The following is a 12,446-nucleotide window of genomic DNA, read 5'->3' on the forward strand; positions in this document are numbered from 1 at the left end:
CCTTAAACCTTCCTATCTCTTGCAGAAACCAGCCCAGCTATTTAACGAAAACAAACCTGAATTAGTCTGCTAGATGATGAGAAACACTTGGTCCATTGCCCCCAAACATCCTCACAGATTGACAGCCATATGAATGACAAGTTATCCTTGATCATCCAGCACATGAGCACAATTTTTTTTTTTTTTTTTTGAGACAGAGCCTCAAGCTGTTACCCTGGTTACAGCTCACAGCAACCTCCAAATCCTGGGCTCAAGTGATTCTCTTGCCTTAGCCTCCCAAGTAGCTGGGATTACAGGCGCCCACCACAATGCCCGGCTATTTTTTGGTTGCAGCTGTCGTTGTTTGGCGGGCCTGGGCTGGATGCGAACCCGCCAGCTCAGGTGTATGTGGCTGGTGCCTTAATTGCTTGAGTCACAGGCGCCAAGCCACATGAGCACAATTTTGTGCAGCTGAAAGTCAGTCCAGCCTGGTCTGAATTGACAGAACCATGCAGTTTATCTACAGACACACAGCTAAATAAATTCTTGTTATACTAATTCACTAGTTTGGGGGTAATTTGTTATGCAGCAATAACTAACTACTACCCTGATCCTGGTTTTGCCCTTTGAGAGAATATCTTTTAACCATTAATCTCCAGATCATGTCTAAGATAGACATTAAGTAGGATGGCCCTTCTGGGGACTGCCCTTTTCTACTACTTCACTCTTGGTGTTGGTTCCAGTGTCACAGGATTGCCTGATAGTGGGACTCTCATCCCACAAGTGGCTGAGTTACAGAGCAAACTGAAATCCAAACCCTACCCTATATCTCATGCTAAAGTGAAAGCATTGATAAGGAAGGAATGACATTCTCAAAATTTGGATGGTGCTATGGTTTGGACGTTTGCACCTTCTAAACCTCATGTTGAAATTTAATCCCAGTGTTGGAGGGTTTTAGGTTATGGGGTGGACCCCTCATGAATAGATTAATGCCCTGGGGGATGGAGAGGGTAAATGAGTTCTCACTCTTTTAGTTCCTGTAAGAGTTGGTTGTTAAAAAGACCCTTGCACCTCCTTCTTCTCCCTTTTCTTCTCACTAGTCTTGTGATCTCTGCACAACCCAGCTCCTCTTTGCCGTCTGTCACGAGTGGAATCAGCTTGAAGTCCTTAACAGATGCTGATGCCAAATCTTGAACTTGCCAATCATCAAAATTGTTAGTCAAATACCCTTTTTTCCTTATAATTACTCAGCCTCAGGTATCCTTTTATAGCAACACCAAATGGACTAAGACAGATGGAGACATCTGGGAAGATCCTGATGAAGCCGAGGACATTAAATTCCTAAATTCTAATGAATTTTCTTTGCCAATAGAAGCAGCTGTTCCAACCTCATCTGAGAAGATTAATCCTGCTTTGCCTGAGAAACTGTAATAGCCCTCTGAGGTAGCTGCCTTGCAAGACATTACTGATTTTCCTTAGGACCCACCCAATGCTACCACCTGTCTTTGCACTTAAACCTATAACTTGACTTAAGTCTAGTGTTCCTTGTGTTCCTCCACACAAGGAGGAACATTACACCCTAAGAACTGCATCATTTTCCCAATTCATACAGACAGAAATCTGGAGAATTTGTGTGGGAATGGATATTGAGAGTTTAGGATAATGGTGAAAAGAAGAAAGTTGGAGTGGGTGAATGTATCAATATGGATTCACTAAAAAAAGATTCTAGACTCAATGTTGTAGCTCAAATGGATAAAAAGAGGCCTAACAATTTGTTTAGTTGATTGGTTGAAATGTGAACCAAAAGGTAGCCTACACTCTGAAGTTGAAATGCCAGAACTGCCTTGGTTTACTCTAACAGAGGTTCTCAACCTGGGGGGTCACTATCCCTTTTTAACAATGAAAGCACATTGTGGCATTGGGAAGGTTGAGAACCACTGCTCTAGAAGAAGATATGCAAATCCTTATTTAGGGAGATTTGAATGATAAAGTGGAATTGTCATGTAAGACTGAATTTTCCACTCCAGATGGGTTCAGAGGACACAACTTTCACCATGATTTTGAGAAATACATTTGTGATGGGAATCCTTCCATCTTTGAAAAGATTTGTGGTTGTTTTTCTTTGAAGGTCAGAATTACAGTTGGGACTGCTGCCACTGAAATGGGAAACTTAAATCCAGTGTGGTAATTGGATCTTGGAGTGGCAGGAGTCATGTGGTGGCACTTAATTGCAAAAGGCAAAATGGGTATAGTTACCATAATGGACAGGAGAGTCAAAACAGCAATTAGAATAGTCTGACTCACTCACTCAGACCTATAACTTTGGCTAGTTTTTTTTTTTTTTTTTTTTTAAGAGACAGAGTCTCACTTTATTATCATCGGTAGAGTGTCATGGCATCACAGCTCACAGCAACCTCCAACTCCTGAGCTTAGGTGATTCTCTTGCCTCAGCCTCCTAAGTAGCTGGGACTACAGGCGCCCGCCACAATGCCCAGCTACTTTTTTGTTGCAGTTTGGCTGGGGCTGGGTTTGAACCCGCCACCCTTGGTGTATGGGGCCGGCGCCTTACCCACTGAGCCACAGGCGCCACTCAACTTTGACTACTTGATCATGGTGTTACTAGAAGGCAAAGATAGAAGAATACTAAATTATCAGTTGATCTGCATAAACAGAAGAGTTCTAGGTCAGGTGAACAGGAGTATGACTTGAATTACCAAAACAGAAAGTCATGGCTCATCAACAATTTCCTAGACTTGAGGCAGTTTACAGACCCAGAACCCTCTGAGTGAGGGGAAAGTCAGGTCACCTTGAAGAAGGACCTTGATATGTTGTCAAAGACTTAAACTGTTGGCTGGGCATGGTGACTCACACTTGTAATCCTAGCAGTATGGGAGGTCAAGCAGGAGGATTTCTTGAGCTATGCAGTTCAAGACCAGCCTGAGCAAGAGTAAGACCCCCTCTCTACTAAAAATAGAAAAACTACCCAGGCATTGTGGTGGGTGCCTATGGTTCCAGCTACTCAGGAAGATGAGGCAAGAGGATTATTTGAGTCTAAGAATTTGATGTTACAGTGAGTTGTGATCACACCATTGTACTCTAGCCTGGGCAACAGAATGAGATTCTGTCTCAAACAAACAAACGACAAGCTTAAATTGTTAGGCTTTCTCCTAGCCTACCCTAAAGGGACCTATAGCCTTTATCAATGTGACTGTGCACTGTGGAACCCGCCACCCTCAGTATATGGGGCCAGCGGCCTACCTGCTGAGCCATAGGTGCCACCCTGTTCCCTTTAATTTCACGGTTGGCTAAACTCTTCCACCTGGGTTTTCCACTGACATCTTTGCTATGGTATGAATGTTTGTGTCTTCCCAAAATTTGTATGTTGAAAAAAAAATTTTTTTTGAGACAGAGTCTCACTTTGTCACCCTCAGTAGAGTGCTATGGCATCATAGCTCACAGCAACCTCAAACTCTTGGGCTCAAGTGATCTTCTTGCTTCAGCCTACTATAGCTAGGACTATAGGCACCCTCCATGATGTCTGGCTAGTTTTTCTATTTTTTTTTTTTTTTTGTAGGGATAGGGTCTCACTCTTGCTCAGGCTGGTCTTTAACTCCTGTGCTCAAGCAGTCCACCTGCCTCGGTTCCCAGAGGGGTGGGATTACAGGCATGAGCCATCACACTCAGCCCATGTGTTAAAATTCTAACTCCCAAGATGATAGTATTAGGATGGGGGGCCTTTGGGAGGTGAATAGGACATAAGGATGGAGCCCTCATGATTGGAACTAAAGCCCTTATTAAGCCCCAAGAAAATCCCTGTGCTCCATCCTCCATGTGAGGGCATGGTGAGAGAGTATCACCTATGAGTGTTAGGCCTAGGCTATAATGGAAAAATACCGGTTAACTCCTGGCAAATTTCTGGACTGCAAGCTTTAAGAAGAAGAAATGAAATAAGTCTAGTTCACTCCCAAGTTAAATGAGAAAGTACTAATTAATTTCTCGTTTCTAGTTTACTCCCAGTCTCTTGCTTGGCTAACTCCCTGGGAAATGAACTGACTGTCCCTGACTGACCTTTAGACAATACCAGGTGGAGAAAATACCATGACAAAGATGACTGGGAGAAAAGTACTGAAACTAAGATGTATAAGGGAAAAATATTAAAACAAAAATGTATGATGTATAGCTAACTAACCACAAAATTCTGCTTCTGTACAATGCTTGCCTGCTACCCCACCTGGATGCACCTGGACAGCCTGTGTGCCAACCAGGATGCAGACCAGGCCTTAAAAACCCGACCCCTTAAGCACTCAGGGCTGCTCTCAGAAACCCCATGTTGGGACACTGAGGCGGTCGCCGGCCAGCTCCTCAATAAAGGGATTCTGCTATGAATTCGGCTTGTCTTCAGCGTGGTCTTTGTGGAGCACCTGGGTACAACATGAGGCAGCAGGACCTCACTGACACTAAATCTGCCAGTGTCTTTTCTTTCTTTTTTTTTCTTTGAGACAGAGTCTCAAGTTGTCACCCTTGGTAGAGTGTGGTGGCGTCAGGGTTCACAGCAACCTCAAAATCAGGGCTTAAGCAATTCTCGTGCCTCAGCTTCCCAAGTAGCTGGGACTACAGGTGCCCACCACAATGTCTGTCTATTTTTGTTGTTGTTGCTGTTGTCATTGTTGTTTTAGCTGGCCCAGGCCAGGTTTGAACCTACTAGCCTTGGTGTATGTGGCCAGTGCCGTACCCACTGAGCTACGGGTGCCACCTATCTGCCAGTGTCTTGATCTTGGGCTTTCCAGAAATAAGGGTGAGAAATAAATTTTGGTTGTTTACAAAACACTTAGTTTATGTTATTTTGTTATAAGAGACCAAACAGACTAAGACAGTCCTCTTTATGTTCCATGATTGAGTCCAGAATCACAAATTGTTTTTAGTTGTCAAGTGTACCCTGGTCTGTGATTTTTCTCAGTCTTTCCTTGTTTTCATGACTTTGGCAGTTACAAGCAGTGCTATTGGGGAATTTTGTAGAATGACCCTCAATTTGGATTTATCTGACATCTTTCTCATAGCTAGCCTGAGGTTAAGTGTTTTGGGGAAGAATACCAGAGAAGTGAAATGTGTCAGACTTCAATTTTAGGCATTCTACCAACTGTGTAGTGGTATCTCATTGTGGCTTTAAATTGCATTTTCTAATGACTAATGGTGTTGGTTATTCTAGGTCATTTTTATTTTTATATAAATTTTAAAATCTTCATGTCAATTTCAATAAAAAATCCCTGTTAGGATTGTGATTGAGTTGAACTATAGCTCGGTTTGGAGACAATTAAATCTTCTGCTCCATGAACACAGTCTCTCTCTCTCTCCATTATAGTTAGGTCTTTAATTTTCTGAGTTTTGTAGTTTTCAGCATACAGATCATGATCTTCTTTTGTTAAATTTCTCTCTATGTATTTCATATTTTTGACTCTATTGTAAATGGTGTTTTCAAATTTCAGTTTCTCATTTCTCATTACTATTATATAGATGCACTATTGATCTTTGTATGCTGATCTGGCATTCTGCTACCTTGCTAAATTCACTTAGCAGTTCTAGAGCTTATTTGTAGTTTATATATTATTTTCTACATAGACAATCATGTTGATTGTAAATAAATATAGTTTTACTTTTTCCTTTTTGATCTGAATGTCTCTTTTTTATTTTGATATAGGGTCTCACTCTGTCATCCCAGCTATAATGCAGTGGTGTCACCATAGCTCATGGCAACCTCAAACTCCTAGGCTCCAGCAATCCTGCTTCAACCTCAGGAGTAGCTAGGACTATAGGCTCATATCACCATATTCAGCTAATTTTTCGATTTTTAATAGAGATGGGGTCTTGGTATTGCTCAGGCTGATCTTGAGCTCCTGAGCTCAAGCAATCCTCCTGCCTTAATCTCCCAGATGCTGGAATTACAGGTATAAGCCACCATGCCTGGCCTTGCAGTTTTAAAAATCTGACAGCTTTGGGCAGTGCCTGTGGCTCAGTGGGTAGGGTGCCAGCCCCATATAACGAGGGTGGTGGGTTCAAACCCAGCCCCGGCCAAACTGCAACAAAACAATAGCTGGTGTTGTGGTGGGTGCCTGTAGTCCCACCTACTCGGGAGGCTGAGGCAAGAGAATCACCTAAGCCCAGGAGTTGGAGGCTTCTGTGAGCTGTGTGATGCCACAGCACTCTGCCAAGGGTGATAAAGTGAGACTCTATCTCTATAAAAAAAAAATCTGACAGCTTTACTATTTTTGTTTAAATATTTAAAAACAGCCCGACAGAATATCTAATCAGGATTTGACATACTTTAGGAAATGAATTATGGGTATTCGCAGGTTGGACAATCTTTCTACAGACTAATGTAACTTATTTTCACCATCTAACATTCATAAAATAATTACACATGTATTTTAGTGTGCGCTTTTTTTCTGACGTGAACATTTTTGGAGATGGTGACAGGATCTCACTCTGTTGCCCAGGCTGGAGTGGCATGATCATAGCTCACTGCGACATCAAACTCCTGGGTTCAAGCAATCTTTGTGCTTCAGCCTAGTGATTAACTGGGACTACAGGTGCGTGCCACCATGCCGTGGTAATTTTACCTATTTTTGGTAGAGACAGGGATCTCATCCTTGCTCAGGGTGGTCTTGAACTCTCGACCTCAAGCAATCCTTCTACCTCAGCCTCCCAGAGTGCTAGAATTATTAGGCATGAGCCACTATGACTGGTCTGAAATGCACACTTTTAATTGACTTCTATTTTCCAATATTCCCATAATTAAGTAATGAACATATGGCTGACCTTGCAGAAGCAGCTGACACATTACAAATGGCTTTCAAGCGAATCATGAAAGGAAAAAGTAGACTACGGGGAACCCCTTTGGCACCGTAAGACTAAATTACATCTAGGTCTGACTACTACTTATATAATGCAAGTATGGGAAACCCAACATTTTTGGATAACAAAACGTGTATCCTAACCATACTCAGCCCTGAGTACACAGTGGCAGTAACACACATGATGGCTTTGAATGCTGGCACACCACAGAGAAAGCATCTTAAGGGAGATACATCGCCCATCTGGGCTTTATAGGACAAACTGAAAATGAAAAGTGGCACTCAGGAGGAGAAGATTTATTAAAAATAATAAACAGATTAGAGTGAATTCTCTTCCAGGAGGAAGGCAAGGATGAAAGTGAGCCTGGAAAGATAATGAGACTCTGGAGAAGTGGGTCAGGCAGACTCAACAAATAATGTGAGATGAAGGTAGGACCCAGTTCTGTGAAAGATCTTGTCCCCAAACCCAATACGGCCTCTTGACTATTTTATTACAGATGGAGGCCAACGTGGCCATGGAGCAATGGCCTTTCATCCTGGCTACTGAAGCTCAAGGGGCATACCTATGCAAACCTTACGGATTTCAAACCAATGGAAATTCTCTGGGGTCACTTGTAATTTGTATCAATGCACTCTGACTGCTTTTGTCCCAGAATAGATCAGAATAAGATACATCCTGCAGTATAATTATCAGGGAAGGGAAAACATACAAATACCAGCCATATCCCTGTAGGAGATGTGAGCCCTCTACATGGCACACAACATAAGCCATTCAGTAGAAGCGTGTGAACTAGAGTGTGACCAGACTTGTCCCCAACTGATATGGAATTCAGAAATAACAAAGTCATGGCCAACTGTAATGATGTCTTTCAATAATAATATCTGGTATACGAAATGGGCTGATTCAAATATCACTTTAATTTTTACTGGCTTGTTCTGTGATGAAACTGGATTGTATAATGACCATACTACAATGTGGGATAGCCCTGGCACTGCTGGTAGGATTTATCTATCCTCTGTAAATAAGACATATGAGAGTGCTGACACTGATGGCCAAATGTACTGTGAGACTGAGTTAAAGCCTCCTCAGGAGAAAATAACACTGGAGAATGGCTTCAGGAAGAACTGGATTTAATTAATCATCAACTAATTTCTATGCTAAATAGTTTGCAAGAGATTATCATAAGATAATAGCAGTAGAGCAAGAGAGAATTGAGTAATCAAATTAGTACAGTAATTTGAAAATGGATGTAATGTCTTTATAGGATAGATTTGTTTGTCTTTTTTTCTTTTGTTTTTTGAGATGGAGTCTCACTATGTCCCCCTTGCTGGAGTGCTGTGGCGTCACAGCTCACAGCAACCTCTAACTGCTTAAGCAATTCTCTTGCCTCAGCCTCCCAAGTAGCTGGGACTACAGGCGCCCACCATAATGCCCAGCTATTTGTTGTTGTTGTTGCAGTTGTTTTAGCTCGCCTGAGCTGGGTTTGAACCCGCTACCTTCGGTATATGTGGCTGGCGCTGTAACCTCTGTGCTACAGGTGCCAAGCCAGATTTGTTTTTTTTCAATTTATCCCTACCTCATACTAGGTCAACCAAATGGCAGGCATATTCATTCTGATGCTATTGCTGTCTGCTATACAAATTTTATGCTGAATACAGATGCTTAAACAATAGGATTGTTTTGCAATAAGGGAGCCTAGGCTAAACATCAGGGGTGGCATGTGTAGGAGAGGGTTAACTCAGTGGCCTTGGGGGACTCAAACTGCACATTCCAAAGAAAGGAGTGGTCTTGACTCGCTTCTAATTTTGTATCTTGCACCTTCATTGAATTTGTTTATCAGGTCTAACAGCTTTTTTTTGTGGAATCTTCAGCATTTCTGTGCATAAGAGCATGTCATCTGCCAACAGAGATAATTATACTTCTTTTCTAATTTGGACATATTTTATTTATTTTTTCTTGCATAATTGCTCTGATTAGAACTTCCAGCACTATACTGAATAGAAGTGGCAAAAACGGACATCCTTATTTTATTTCTAGTTCCAAATGGTATACAGTTAGTTTATTAATTGTCTGAGACTCCTCTTCTTTGTTAATGTATACATTTTACACAGTATGTTTCCTTCTTAGTGCTGCTTTTGTTGCATCTCTTCTGTGTTGGATATTGCACTTTTGTTTTCATTTGTTTTCTGACTTCCTATATGCTTTCTTCTTAAACCCACTGGTTGTCTAGATTTCTGCATTGCACTGAAACTTTGAGTTTTCCCCAATGTTATTGATTTTTAGTTTCATTCTATTTTGAATAGAAATGATACTTTGACTTCAAACTTTTAATACTTATTGTTAAGATTTATTTTGTGCTCCTTTGTTGATTTCCATCTATATTCTTTTGCTCTAATAAACAGTCACCAAGCATATAATAGCTTTTTGGGGTCTTCTGAGTTATTCTAGGAATAATTAACCTGAACATGATTATGGGGACTCCAGATACAAAAATATATATTTGAAAAAAACCTTTAAACAGAAAAATGAATAAACCAATGGAAAAACTATAAAGTTCTTGGGTGAGAATAATTCAAAATAATAAAAATTCCAAACCTCTCTAAGTTATTTTATAGACTAAAATCAACCCTATATAAATGCCATCATAATTTTTCAAACTAGCTAAGGTCATTATAAGATTTATATGAGGTATTGGAAAAGGGTAAGCAAGATAGTCAAGCAAATTTTGAAAAGGAAAAGCAGTTACAACCTAACATATTAAAACCTAGTACAACACTTGGTACTTAAAACAATGTAGAATTTGTGTGCAAATAGTCAGGCAAATGGAACAGAATGGAAAGTCAAAAATATTCCCCAATATATACAGAATTTATGGTTTGATCAAGGCGGTATTTCGAATATTTATTTTGCTACAGAAATTGAGTATCTCTTTTGCAAAAAAAAAAAACAAGAAAAGAAAGAAAAATAAGTGAATCTATACTTCACACTATATGCAGATAATGAAAGATTTAAATGTAAAAGAAAATCCCTAAAAATTGCTGGAATATGACTTGAATATAACTTTGTGTGGGTAAGACTTTTCTAACTATGACACAAAGCCCAGAAACCCTGAAAAGAACAGCTTGATACCACGGCACTCTACCGAGGGCCATAAAGTGAGACTCTGTCTCTACAAAAAAAAAAAAGAACAGCTTGATATATTTGGTTACATTAAAATGAAAAGCTTCTAATTGGTGAAGTTCTCGTAAGTAAAGTCAAAAAACAAATGACCGGGCTGCGCCTGTGGCTCAGTGAGTAGGGCGCTGGCCCCATATGCTGAGGGTGGCGGGTTCAAACCCAGCCCTGGCCAAACTGCAACAAAAAAAAAATAGCCGGGTGTTGTGGCGGGCGTCGGTATTCCCAGCTGCTCGGGAGGTTGAGGCAGGAGAATCACGTAAGCCCAAGAGTTGGAGGTTGCTGTGAGCCGTGTGACGCCACAGCACTCTACCCGAGGGCCCTAAAGTGAGACTCTGTCTCTATAAAAAAAAAAAAAAATGACCAACTGGGAAAATGTGTAATGCATTTTACAATTAAGGGGTGACATCCTCAATATATAAAGAGTTCCTATGAATCAATAATGAGTAATCTCCAACAGAGAAGTTGGCAAAGAACATAATATTCTCAGTGCTTGAGTGGCTTAGCTCTGACTGCACTCCTGCCATTTACCATCATCTGTTTCAGGCAGCCCCTGGTCCAAGGAGAATGAGAGATTTGTGAGATAAACTTGAACCTATTATACAACTGGGAGTCAATCATAGGTGTCTTATAGCTCAAAGGAGAGATAGCTCTCAGCTGAGGCTAGATTGTGCTCACAAAATTGCATTTGACCCTCAGACTTGTGAATGAGAAATGGTATGGTAATCAGGAATATCATAGCAATAGCTGATTAATAAACATGTGAAGTAACAGATTGCAAGAGTATTCATTTCAGGAGGGTTTTGTTTTGTTTATGAAAGTAATAGATGGAAAACATAAAGGACACCAAGAGATGACAGTTAAATAAATTATGATCTATCCATACAATGGATTACCACAAAAGGAAAAATAATAGAAAATCTCTGTGTTTACTGATATGAAAAGTCCTACATGGCAGCACCTGTGGCTCAAGGAGTGGGGCACCAGCCCCATATGTTGGAAGTGGCGGGTTCAGACCTGGCTTTAGGCAAAAACTACAAAAAAAAAAAGAAAAAGAAAAAGAAAAGAAAAGTCCTACAAAGTACTTGCCAAGTAATAAAAGGAAAGCATAAAGTTATGTGTATAGTATGTTATTTGTGTGGAAAAGGAAAGAGGAAACAAACAGTTATATTGATTTTAAAAATGAGGTCTAAAGGTCTATATTGGCCTTTAAAAAAAGTCTCTAAATAAAGTAATAATTCTGTTTCCTGATGGAGGGATAGGAACTGGATAAATGGGGGATATGGAAGGATATTAAAATTAGGTTTATTTGAAAGTAAAGTTTAGAAAAGTAATCTGCTAATTGACAATTTTACTTAACAGTAAATTAGAATAAAAAATAAAAATGAAAAGGGGCTTGGTGTGATGACTCCAGTGCTTATAATCCCAGTGCTTTGGGAGGCTAAGGTAATAGGATTGCTTGAGGTCAGGAGTTTGAGACCATCCTGGGCAATATAGTGAGACCTCACCTCTACAAAACAATTTTAAAAATTAGCCAGGGACAGAGTTGGGCACCAGTAGTCCAAGCTACTTGGAAGGCTGAGGTAGGAGGATCACTTGTGCCTAGAAGTCCAAGGTTACAGTGAACGATGATCAGGCCACTGTGAGTGACAGAGTGAAATTCTATCTTCCCATCCTTCAAAAAAAAAAAAAAGAAAAGAAGAGAAAAAGAAAGGCCATGGGAAAAATATATACTATCCCCCAATTTTTTTGTATTGTAGTAAAATACACATAACCCAGAGCACTTTTCATCTTGCAAAACTGAAACTCTGCCCCCATTAAATAATAACTTCCCATTCATCCTCCCTCCAAGATCCTGGCTATCACTATTCTACTTTCTCTCTAAATTTGATTTCTCTAGGTATCTTATATAAGTGGAATTATACAGTAATTGTCGTTTTGTGGCTAGCTTATTTCACTTAGCGTAATGTTTTCAAAATACACCCACATTGTAGCATGTGTCAGAATTTCCTTTCTTTTTAAAGTTGAATGATATTCTATTGTAATGGATTGACCACATTTTGTTTATCCATTCATACATTGATGGACACTTGGGTTGCTTCTTTGCTTTTGATTCTTTGGGATTCACAGCTGGAAGTGGAATTAATTAAGTGGAATTTAATTAATTTTAAAGTAAAAATGTTTGAAGTGTGTATATATTAATGGTGTAGAAAAGTAAATACATAATTTTTTTTTTGGAGACAGTCTCACTTTGTCAGTCTTGATAATTTTTTAAAGTAAGAAGTTAAGATCTTTGGGACTCTCACATGAAAGCTATAACCCAGCTACAACTTAACAATAGGGGGAAGTGGGAAAGGGGGGGGTGGGTAGAGGGAGGGGAATCGGTGGGATCACACCTGTGGTGCATATTACAGGGGTATTTGCGAAACTTGGTAAATGTAGAA

This window comes from Nycticebus coucang, chromosome 2, assembly GCF_027406575.1.
Source record: "Nycticebus coucang isolate mNycCou1 chromosome 2, mNycCou1.pri, whole genome shotgun sequence".
NCBI classification, from domain to species: domain Eukaryota; kingdom Metazoa; phylum Chordata; class Mammalia; order Primates; family Lorisidae; genus Nycticebus; species Nycticebus coucang.